The sequence below is a fragment of the Rosa rugosa genome, chromosome 7 (assembly GCF_958449725.1).
Source record: "Rosa rugosa chromosome 7, drRosRugo1.1, whole genome shotgun sequence".
Lineage (NCBI taxonomy): Eukaryota > Viridiplantae > Streptophyta > Magnoliopsida > Rosales > Rosaceae > Rosa > Rosa rugosa.
This window is the reverse complement of record NC_084826.1, coordinates 19,697,391-19,708,449: the sequence shown is the minus strand read 5'-3', so window position 1 is coordinate 19,708,449 and position 11,059 is coordinate 19,697,391. Positions and strand designations below refer to the sequence as shown.

Below are 11,059 nucleotides of genomic sequence, written 5' to 3'. Positions count from 1 at the left end.
GACTGTTTTGCAGTGCTGCTATATATATATGTCAAGCTAATCCCTTCTGAAACACGTTCGTTTTTCCTGATTAGTCCCATTTGCTACAGAGAATATAAAGGCGAATTGAGGAGAAGGCTGTCATGGACAACACAAGTGCATCTTGTAAGGAAACTATCTGCATTCAATTGTTAATGATATATATGTAAACATATAAACATAGGAAGCCCTTCTAATGAGAACCACTAAAATCTAATGAGAACCATTAAAATGAGGACTAGTTGAGGAGTTTCTAATCAATGGCTTGGGAGACCCATTTTTCGATTACATTACGGCAAATCGACCATTACATGTATATATATGCATGAGTAGATCACTTTTGAAAGTTTTTTTTCCAAATTGCTAATCGTTAAGGTACCGAACTAGATCAAATCAATGGACGAACCAAATCTGTCAAAAATGAACCGTTCATGTTCATAGTTGATAAATCACGAGTATAAATGCCTTACAGATTTTCAATTTAATTGAAAATTTTCATAAATGATCTACATATAAATATCTAAACATCTAACGGTTGATTTGTGGAAATGTAATTGAAAAGTGAGTCTCACAAAAAATTCTCAACTAATCCTCATTTTAGTGGTCCTCATTAAAAGGGCTCTTTATAAACATAAGTTGTTTTTGTAACTTGAATATCAACATATTGTATATATGAGTCATTCACATGTAATGTTCTAGTATAGCCTTAATGCAAGAAAGACATAAAGTTAATTGCATCATGATCAAAGTCTTTCATGTTTTGTACATAGTTTCCAAATAGAATATCTCTAGTGAGGAGATGAACTTTAAAGTAATTGTATAAATTTGTTAGGATTACATGTAATTGAATAGTGAGATATCGGAGAAAACTAATGAACTATTGAGGATGTAAGTTCCTTATGTTTTGCAGCAGTCATGGTTTACTCCTTGGTAGTGGACTCCTGTTTATTGGAGATCTATTATTCTGATAATGGAAGAAGGCTGTGTAGTGCTCTGTCACTCCACCATTTAACATGTAGAAGGTTTCATATCATTACAACTCTTAATTAGCAATAGCGTATGTTAGGTTGGTTCATTATAGTTAAAGAAGCATATTGAGAATTTGGTTAATTTGTATATTCTTATTTATGAGATTTTGTACCTATATTTATAGTGTATGCATTATTTATTTACTTATTCTTTTATGTGTGTATAATTTCACGATATCACGTATCTCTAAAACTTGCTTGAACCAAATAGATAGCTACCTTGTCTTAGTGATAGATTTTGTTTTTGGTTGCCGTTTTAGATAATCGCCACTAAATTTTAGATACCTTACACGCAAAGGATGGAGAATGCAAAGAATGTAGTAAGATTGGAAGATTGAACTGAAAATTGTTTTGTTGATTATATTAGTGGCTTAGATTTGCAGATTTTTTTCTTTTTTTACACGACAAAATAAAAAATGTAGGAGTTGCATGAAAAAAATGGGTGTGAATTTTAACTCCGTGCTTTACTTGAGTCCTATAATTGAGATCCACCACGTAAGGTCGTTATTCCACGCACATATCCGGTAGCCATAACCAATTAACCATGCTCTTCGGTCTAGTATAAAAGATTAAAAGGGGTCTGGCTGGCCAGCTAGTTTTGGACAGGCTCTTTCAAGCTCCGGTCGTGCTTACGCGAGCCCATTCTCTGGTTGGCCTCGGTTGACATCATGTCGGGATAGGCTCGTCCTGAGTCAATAAACGAGCTGAGTTTAGGCTTGTTAGATATGAAGTGTCAAAAGTAATTACGTACCATTCAGTTGGCATTAATTTTAGAGACAGCATCTAGTCCTAGCTTCAATCAGATCATCCTAGTAAGAATTATTCATTCCAATTAATCACACCTAGCTCGTCCGATTGAAACATATAAAACGAGCCTCACAGAGTCAAAATTAATCCACACTCCCTACTACGTACTGCCTAGCTACTGCTATTGCTGCTAGCTTCATGTGAAAATAATATCCACAACAAATGAATGTCAGGATTCATGTATATTTGTGCACAACAAACTTGAAAGTGGGTGAATGTTATTGTAGTTGGCCGAGTCTTTTTTGCAAGACTGGAAGCCAATATATATGGAATCTCTGCTACTTCATCTACTATTATGAGTGTTCTTGTTTTCCTAAACTCGGCATACATGATTTGCATTCTCTCTAGACCTGGCCTTTTTCTTGAAATACATAGAAAAATAATTGTACACACAACTTCGATATATAATTTCAAGAAAAAGGCTATGTATTCCTGAAATACGTACTAGGTGTAGCATTAGTTCTCCGCTAATCAGATCATGTACTTAATGATGGGAAGAGTGTTAAACGGTTGATCAAGGAAGCGAGTTTGCAAGAGGTTCATAGAGATCGAGTTGTGACGCAACATAAGATAAGAACGATGGATAGTGATTAGAATTTAGAACGTATAGTGATTAGAACATTGGTAACTTTATGTTAGTTTCTTATCAGGGGCCTCAATAAGAGTTTAAGTTCAGATGAATCAAATGACTTAATTTGATTTCTGTAAGGTTATGTTATTTTCTTATCAGGGCTTCTGTAAGAGATTGAGTTCAGATGAATCAAATAACTCCTGTTTGTGAATCATAATGCGCTTGTAAAAATTAGCTTTCTCATTACTTGTCAAAGATAATGATAAAACTGCATTAACCTGAGTGGCCGAATCTGTGAACCACACATCGACCCCTGAAACACCTGCATCCTTCTGATGTTTAAAAGGCCCCGTTGAACTTCTTTGCATCTAGTTTGGTAATGAAACAAGGCAACCGAGTCCAGCATGTAAGCAATTTGCAAGTAGTTGAAAGTAAGCAATAAACTTTTAGTTTTTTACTAGTAATGGTACCCGCGCTTTGCTGCGGGGTTTGTTGTTGCAAACAATTTACAATAAAAGACAAAGTTTCATGTCCCTAAAATTGTTTCGAGTTTACAAAGCACCGAAGATCAGTCATATATAATGCAAGATTTGAGTTTCTCTTTCTGGCTTTTGAGATATCTCAACCGTCCTTCAATACGTCCTTCAATTCTGGTTTTTGTATTAACTTCCAGTTTCTCCATAGTGCTTGTTTTGCCTGTGATAACACAGAGGTATTATCAAACACATCATACACAATGAAAGACTATCAGCAAGGAAAATGTCATGATCAGGTTGAACAGCAAGAGATTGGACTTTGACTGAATTTGAGTAGGCTGCTGCATCATTTGAGCTAAAGAACTAAAGTGAAAATAAAAGAAATGATATGCCAAAACTGTAAGGAATTAAGATTGGTACAATCTTTTCTTTTCTTGTAAACTTTGGTGACCATGATGAGCAGAAAAACCAAAGAAATGAAAGAAAAGGAAGCATAGACAAAATCAAAGAAGATAATTCCAGCAGTGCTGCAGCTCAAAAAACATTTGGAAAATAAAAATTGACAATCAAATTGATTCATTGAACAATGGGATGGTGATCATTTTTGACAAACTAATATGATTATGATGAAGTCACGTGAAAATTATGTCATTTAAATATTGATTAAAGGAGTAGTTTGAGCAAATGGGAAATTGCAATAGTAGCAAAGTGTGTAGATACTAAATAGAAGTCAGAAACTGTGCTAAATTATGAAAATAAATAAAAGGGGTTGTGACCAGTTACCCATTTTTAGCCCAAAAAATGCCCACTTACTCCACAAAGAGTTTTTTAACCCCATTTACCCAATCTTACATCTATTGACATTTTAGCCCCTGTTAATTAAATTAAAACCCATCCATCTCTTATCAGTCTCTCTCTCCTTCCCAAACTCTCTCTCTCTCCCCCCGATCTCCACCTCCACTCTCTCTCTCTCTCTCTCTCTCTCTCTCTCTCTCCTCCCCATGATCTCCACCTCCGGTCTGTCTCTCTCTCTCTGATCGCCGCGCCGGAGATGCAGTCCAAATCTGAACACGACGATGAAGCTCCAGTCGGCGATCCAACGTTCTCGTCGCCGTTCGATTGATCGGCGATCCAGCCACTCCAACGTCCTCGTCGCAGTTCATCGGCAATGTGTCTACTGCCCCTAACGCTGCCCCTAAACCCTAAACTTAACACGAAGACATTATTTGGGGGCAGTAATGTGTCTACTGCCCCCCACTAAACCATTATTACTGCCCCCCACTAAACCATTAAAACTTGCCCCAGTTTTGTGAAGGGTTCTGACTTCGTATGAAGACATTATTTGGGGGCAGTAATGTGTCTACTGCCCCCCACTAAACCATTAAAACTTGCACCAGTTTCAAGGATTCACAGTGTATTGCACTTTATCACAAACAAATCAACAAGAGATGATTACTGTCTCCTAAGAAAGACATTATTGGGTGGCACTAATGTGTCTACTGCCCCCCAATAGACCATCAAACATTACACCGCTTCCTATGTTTCGCAGATTATACAAGTTATTCACACTCAAAACAACAGATAATGTCTAAAAACCCACATTATGAGGGTCAATATTCTGTCTACTGCCCCCCACTAGACTGACACAAACAACACAATTTTTTTCATTTATCAACTACTGCAATTTAACACTACATTTACTTTGGAATAGCAGTTTTCAGTCCGTCTATAAATAAAGCAGTCATCATTGGCCCCCAATACAAAGTCTACTGGGGGGCACTAATGTTACAACTTTTATGGTTATGACTGCACAATAGCAGATAGCCATTTTCAGTCCGTCGTCGATTCCTTCAAAAGGTCAACCCCGGCCTCGCCGAGCTTCTCAGCGACGAGGACCGTCGGCTTGGCGTCGAGCCTGGCAGCGGAGAGCACGACGACGAGTTTCGGCGCGGCGATGGCTAGAGCAGGCGTCGTGGGCGACCTGCCGGAGGGATGGAGGGAGGGAGAGAGAGATCCGACGTCTTCTGGAGAGAGAGAGAGAGAGAGAGAGAGAGAGAGAGAGAGAGAGAGAGAGAGAGAGAGAGAGAGAGAGAGAGAGAAACTGAGAGTAGAGAGATTGAAGGAGAGGGCAAAAAAGTCCCAAAAATTAATAAAAAGAATTAATTGGGTAAAGGGGAAATAATCCCTTAGAGTGTTTTGGGTAAATGGGGTTTAAAAACTCTTAGTCGGGCAAGTGGGCACATTTTAAGCTAAAATTGGGTAAATGAACATTTTCCCTAAATAAAACTCTTGCAGGTCAATTAAATAAATTGAAAGTTTGAGCAAATGTTTGGTAGAATTTTCTTCTTGGTACAATAAAATACTGCTAAAAAAGAAGACTCACATTTTAATTTTGTTGATCACTATGAAATGATGCTATCAATGAGAAATTGAAAGTCAAATGCATTTATTGCTGTTGCAAATAATTTTTTCATTCTCCTCAATTGTAATTCATTAATAATCTGATTTTTACCTTAATTATTAACTACCATACTGGTTTAAATAGACACACCAAACCTCAGATCACTATGTAGATATCTCAAAAAAGAATTCAGTATATTCTTAAAGTAAGATATGCAACTGCATGTATGGAACTTACAGAATTGCTTAAGCAAAGGAATGTAGTTTTGTAGCTAACACAATTAATACTTTGCAATGTGGAAGTTGTCAATCAATGTGATGTGGAGATTGACTTGCTTGATGAAGAGATTATTGTTAGAAAAAGAATTTATCGCAGACTTGGTAGGGTAAACAAAGGTAGTAACTAAATTTAATCATAATTACCTCTGAGTTGTATTAGTAATGTGCTTTTAAATTCTGAAACAGACTTGTTTTGTGCACTGTAGTGAACGGCCTAAAAACAAACATATAAGTTACTCATATCACACTACCAAACAAAACACAGTAAACAGATCAATTCAATGCACAGAGACTGGTAGTAAACAAAGGAAATACCTCTGACCCAGAAGCAAAAATGTTTAGTGGGGATAATCGAAAATAATACTGGGAGTTGAAATTACCAGTTATGAGAGTCAAAATTGTTGTTGCGGTTGTCCCCCATCACAAAGATATAGCCTTCTGGAATGAGTTGCAGAATCAAGCAAAACAGGCAACACAGATCTCGTAAGTAATTGAACCTGTTATTACATGCAATCAACTGAATTAAAAAAGAAGCAAGAACAGGATCTTACAATTGGTTCCATTTCATAGGTAAAAGGCTCCAATATGTAATTTTCATTTTGAATTTCACCATTCACCAACAATTTCTCATCATGTATCTATTGCACAGAACGACATGAACATTAGAAAATGTAATATAAATTCTACTTCTTTCACATGAATCCAGTTAATGCACGCAATAGCCAAGAATATCAAGATCTTACCTGAACATAATCTGCAGCCTTGGCCACAATTCTTTTTATAAATACATCGCCCGAGCACAGAATACCCAAGGAGAAAGTGTCCACACCACATATCACAAAGTTTTTAAAAACAACAAACAGCAATTCACTATTAATATATAAAATGTTATAAACATTACCTGCAACATTGGAGATGCCTTGAAAATTACTATATCTGAAACCTCAGGCTTTCTAAAGAGATATGAAACCTGACACCAAAACAGAAGCAGAGATTTCTCAGATAACATACAAAACATATAATCTGGTTGAGCATATAAAATCGAATTTCAAACAGTAAGCAATATCTCCACTACCAATATGCTCTATGAATCAACTACCAATAATTATTATTCACTTAAGTTCACACCAATACATACAAATTAAAAACCATTATGCAAATTCGAGATTAATGATGAACTGATATGAACATTACTGACCTTCTCAGCTAAAATACGATCACTCACATCGACAGGCAGGTACACAGAAGTGGAAGGAATAGACCTGGGCTCGGCCAAGGATGACCGGAGCAGAACGCCGACAGTCACAGACTATCTTTTGGAGGAGATTTAGTGTGAAATTCTCTATTCCCAACGCTTCGCACACCTTGAACACAGACATTGATTCGAGTTTCTCTTTTTGGCTTTTGAGATATGTCAAACGTCTTTCAATACGCTCCTGATCAAGCAGGGTTTTAGTTATTAAATTCCAATTACAGATCTAATAATTTTTGTTGAAGAGAAATAATATAAGATTCTTGAAAGCAAACAAATAATTCTGTCAAGTAATAAAGAAATTGAACTTTGTGAGATCACCCAACCTTACCCATTTAATTATTAAACATCTAGAATGCAGATAATTTCTTTCTTATATCTAAATCTTGGGCATAAAGGTTATCACTATTTGTTGCTGTTGAAGGAATAATTTGAAATCAATTCCCATTAAAAGTAAACAACTTCTGTCCAAAATCATAACATTATGCTGTTCTTGTTTCCTATGATCACAATTTACATTAATTACTAAGCAATTGTATGTCTAGTTATCACTAAACACTATGAATATACTCATTCATTTCAGTTCTAGAGGCAAGGAAGTTGAAACCTTTAATCAAAAACGAAACTTTGATGAATTCCCAAGTGCTGTGAAATCCAAATTACAGTTCTTTCAGTTTCTGAGCAGCCAAACAGATCAATAGAACAAAAGCACATACCTTGAGATGTAAATAAAGAAAGGGGAAAATGGGTATTTACCTCAGAGGGGGAGTCTTTAGCTTGGGGAGACTGCCATTGCCTGCAAAAACAAAAATATGAAAACCCTTTCAATGACATATCGAAATCAATAAAATCTCAATCTTGATCAAAATCAACTGTGGTCAAAATTTTGATGCTTTATTGATAAGTTTGAACCAAATACCCAAAATTGACCGAAAAATTTATATAATGAAGTTAGCTGATACCTTTAAAGATTGAAACTTTGAATGTGAAACAGAAATTCCCAAATTGGGAACAGACTGAAATCGACCAAGACATCCCTTCCTCCTCTCTAGACCTTCCCTCAGCAAATCCTCTTCTTCTGATTGGCAGAGAAAAGTCCCCTCCCTATCTGTCTCTCACTCTGTGGAAGTCCAGCAAAAGCTCTTAGAGATTGAATCCAATTACAAAATTCGAATCCAGACCCTATCCCTATCCCTATCCCTAACCCAATCAATCTCGGTCTCTCTCAAACTCTCACCTAATTTTAAACTATCTATCCAACCAAAGCTATTTCCTCTCCATTTCAATTTTCTACCACCCAAAGTTGCATGCACCGAAATTGAAAACCCAATCAATCGTACCCAAACCATTCGATCAAATAAGAAGCTTACCTGGAGCTTAATCTCTCATATATCTCTGATTGCTCAATCGGATCCTCCGATTTGATCAAGTGAGCTCAATTTCACAAAATCGAAAGTTTGAAAGTTTCCCAAAATGAATAGTGAAGAAGGCTTTCGAACGATACTTGAGACCGGTCCAATCGATCATCGAGGTCTCAGACTCCGGTGTCTTCTACTGCGTTAAGACGGCGATACCAGCAATCGAACTTCCTTCCCGTTAAGCAGCCCGTAATTGAGCAAATAGGTTATTGAAGAAACGCATAGAAGATTACAGACTGATGGCAGCCCGAAATTTAAAAAAATAATAATAATAAATAAGGGCAAAAGCGTAATTTACTTCGGGCTCGAATGAACAGTGGCCACGCGAATGAACAGTGCGACTCCAGTGAACAGTCTACGCCATTTAGATTATAGATAATGTCACTACCTAGCTAGCTCTTAATACTGAGTCAGCTAGGTATGAAGTTTTCTTCATGCATGTGTCATTATATTGAGGACAAGTTCGGTATAGCTTGTCTCTTGTAAAATTGACTGCTTCCATTATTCTTATAAAAAGCTATGAACTTTGAAGTGGATCAGACATTGCAGTTGTTGTTCTGCCCACCATTGTACAATCTGGACTCACCGGTTGTTGCCCACCTTAAAGCGGTATACGGGAACTTCGGCCATTTCTAGCTACCACCTAATCAAATTATTCAGAAAACAAGGGTGACAAAAATTATTCATTTATTCAACCAACTGATCATAGAAGACCTGGGAATCACCCCCTAGACAAAGATTCTGACTGGTCTCAAGCTCTCAACCAGCCAGCACAATGGGAATACGCGTACGGCATAACCCTTAAACCAAAACACAAGTATTTTATGCAAATTTCGAAACTTAATTAGCACCGTTGAATCCCTAAATAACTGCAAAACAAGCAAGCCTAGCTCAAGGCCTTGCGGATCACACCAAGCGTGTTAGATGAATTTGATCCTACAAGCCTCAAAATAGTTTGAACGATTATGGTTTCCAATAGTTCCCATTCCAATCTAATATTCCCATGCAATTTTGATCCAGCCATTCTTATTTATTTGTTGTGCAGGACTCTGACTGATTCTAGTCACTCATTTTATTCATGAAATAACAACAATGATAATCTTATTAATTAAAAAGAGGATACCATCATAAACTCATAATAGAGTCTTAAGGGGACCAAAAGGACCCAGCCAATTCATTATTCATTGACCTGCTATACATAAATATATGAGGTCCCTTGCCTCTGCCAGCCATATTCCGACCATAGTATCTCAAGATCTGTTTCCAAATTCTAATTACCATTTTCATGGTTGTAAAAGAGTATGTTATTCCCTAATCTGCCTTCATGTTCATTTATTTTTGGTACAAAAAAAAAATGAAAATGAAAATAACTGGACACAAACAACTTGTGTTTTCATCTTGCATGGAAAACTCGAACAAGAAAAAAATGATTTCGCATTATTTTAGTTGTTTGTTGATGGAACAATACAAATCATTCATGCATTGTATGGCGTTGTTGGTCAGAATTAATACATCTTGTTATGATTTAAGGACATTATGATCATGAAGTTGGATTCAGTTGTTGTGCTCCTATTTTTTATTAATGTATCTTAAGGCTCCCTTAAACCTGTTCAAGAGATGTGTCGGTTCTGTCCGCATTCACCAGATAGTCTAAAACGTGATGAATTTTGTAACTTGTGGGAATTTTGCATCTGAATAGTAATATATATATATATATATATATATATATATATATATATATATATATATATATATATATTTTATCCAGAGCGGAGCTCCACTTTGAAATTAACGTGTGAAGTTTGAGTTTTGGGTCACTTTTCGGTCGCATATCCACATCTCGACCGTTCAGTTTTTAGGTACTAGTGTATAGATCATCTCTGAAAATTTTCAGCCAAATTGATGATCGTACGTTAAGGTATATAACTCACTTAAACCAATGGACGGACTGAATCTGTCAACCTGAACCGTACTAGCTTTAAGGCAATTATCAATGTCTTAACGATCATCATTTTGGCTGAAAATTTGCAGAGACGATCTATACACTAGTACCTAAAAACTGAACGGCCGAGATGTGGATATGCGACCGAAAAGTGACCAAAAACTCAAACTTCACACGTTAATTTCAAAGTGGAGCTCCGCTTTGGATAAAATCTGTATATATATATATATATATATATATATATTTTTTTTTTTTTTTTTTTCCTTCATAAGCAGGATAGATATTAGTGATACGTACCCACTATTAGAGCATATTTAGAGTGATCTTGTCGACAGGAGTGACACCATCATACTCCATCAGCACCATTGGAGCCCAAGCTTAACTCCATGGTTCTCCTCTAATCACTTTGCGCATATCGCCTCGGTGATCAATAGAGAAGAGGAAGGAGAAATTTGGTCTCTCCTGAACCTTGAAACTTTTCTCAAGAACCCATATTCAGCGAAAGTGACGCCTGAGATCATTGATTTCAATAGGCTTGGGTGAGAGAGACGTCCCAACAAATAGGGGCGGGAGGTTCTTTGAGTTCTTCCACGAGACAGTTTGTGATATCAACCACGTCATCTCCTGCCAAAGCAAGAGAAGCTGCAAAACTGGCAGTGACCTCATTGAGAAAGACATTGTGTAGCAACATAGGATGGAGGAGGGACAAAGAGGACATAGAGGCCTTGAAAGGGCAAGGACGCAGACACCGGAGGCGCTGATAATGGCGGATTTGCAGCTTGGAGGCACGGCCTTAGGAGCACAACTTAGGTTTCACACAATCAATATTCCACATTATTTTTGAAAAGGGAAAACTTCATTGAAATAG

The 11,059-nt window shown here is 36.8% G+C and overlaps 1 long non-coding RNA gene across 3 annotated transcripts; it reads right to left on the bottom strand.

Moving 5' to 3' along the window:
- Positions 1 to 5,719: 5,719 nt before the first annotated feature.
- LOC133722103 (uncharacterized) lies at positions 5,720 to 8,839 on the bottom strand. Of its 3 annotated transcripts, none has more exons than XR_009852471.1 (8): positions 8,202 to 8,839; positions 7,794 to 7,951; positions 7,548 to 7,627; positions 6,778 to 7,015; positions 6,323 to 6,549; positions 6,131 to 6,217; positions 5,960 to 6,017; positions 5,720 to 5,793 (listed from the first exon to the last, which is right to left on the bottom strand). It is a non-coding gene; the product is annotated as an uncharacterized LOC133722103 (long non-coding RNA). The 3 variants fall into 3 exon arrangements; XR_009852469.1 differs by having other exon boundaries at positions 7,588 to 7,627; XR_009852470.1 differs by lacking the exon at positions 7,548 to 7,627.
- Positions 8,840 to 11,059: the final 2,220 nt, after the last annotated feature.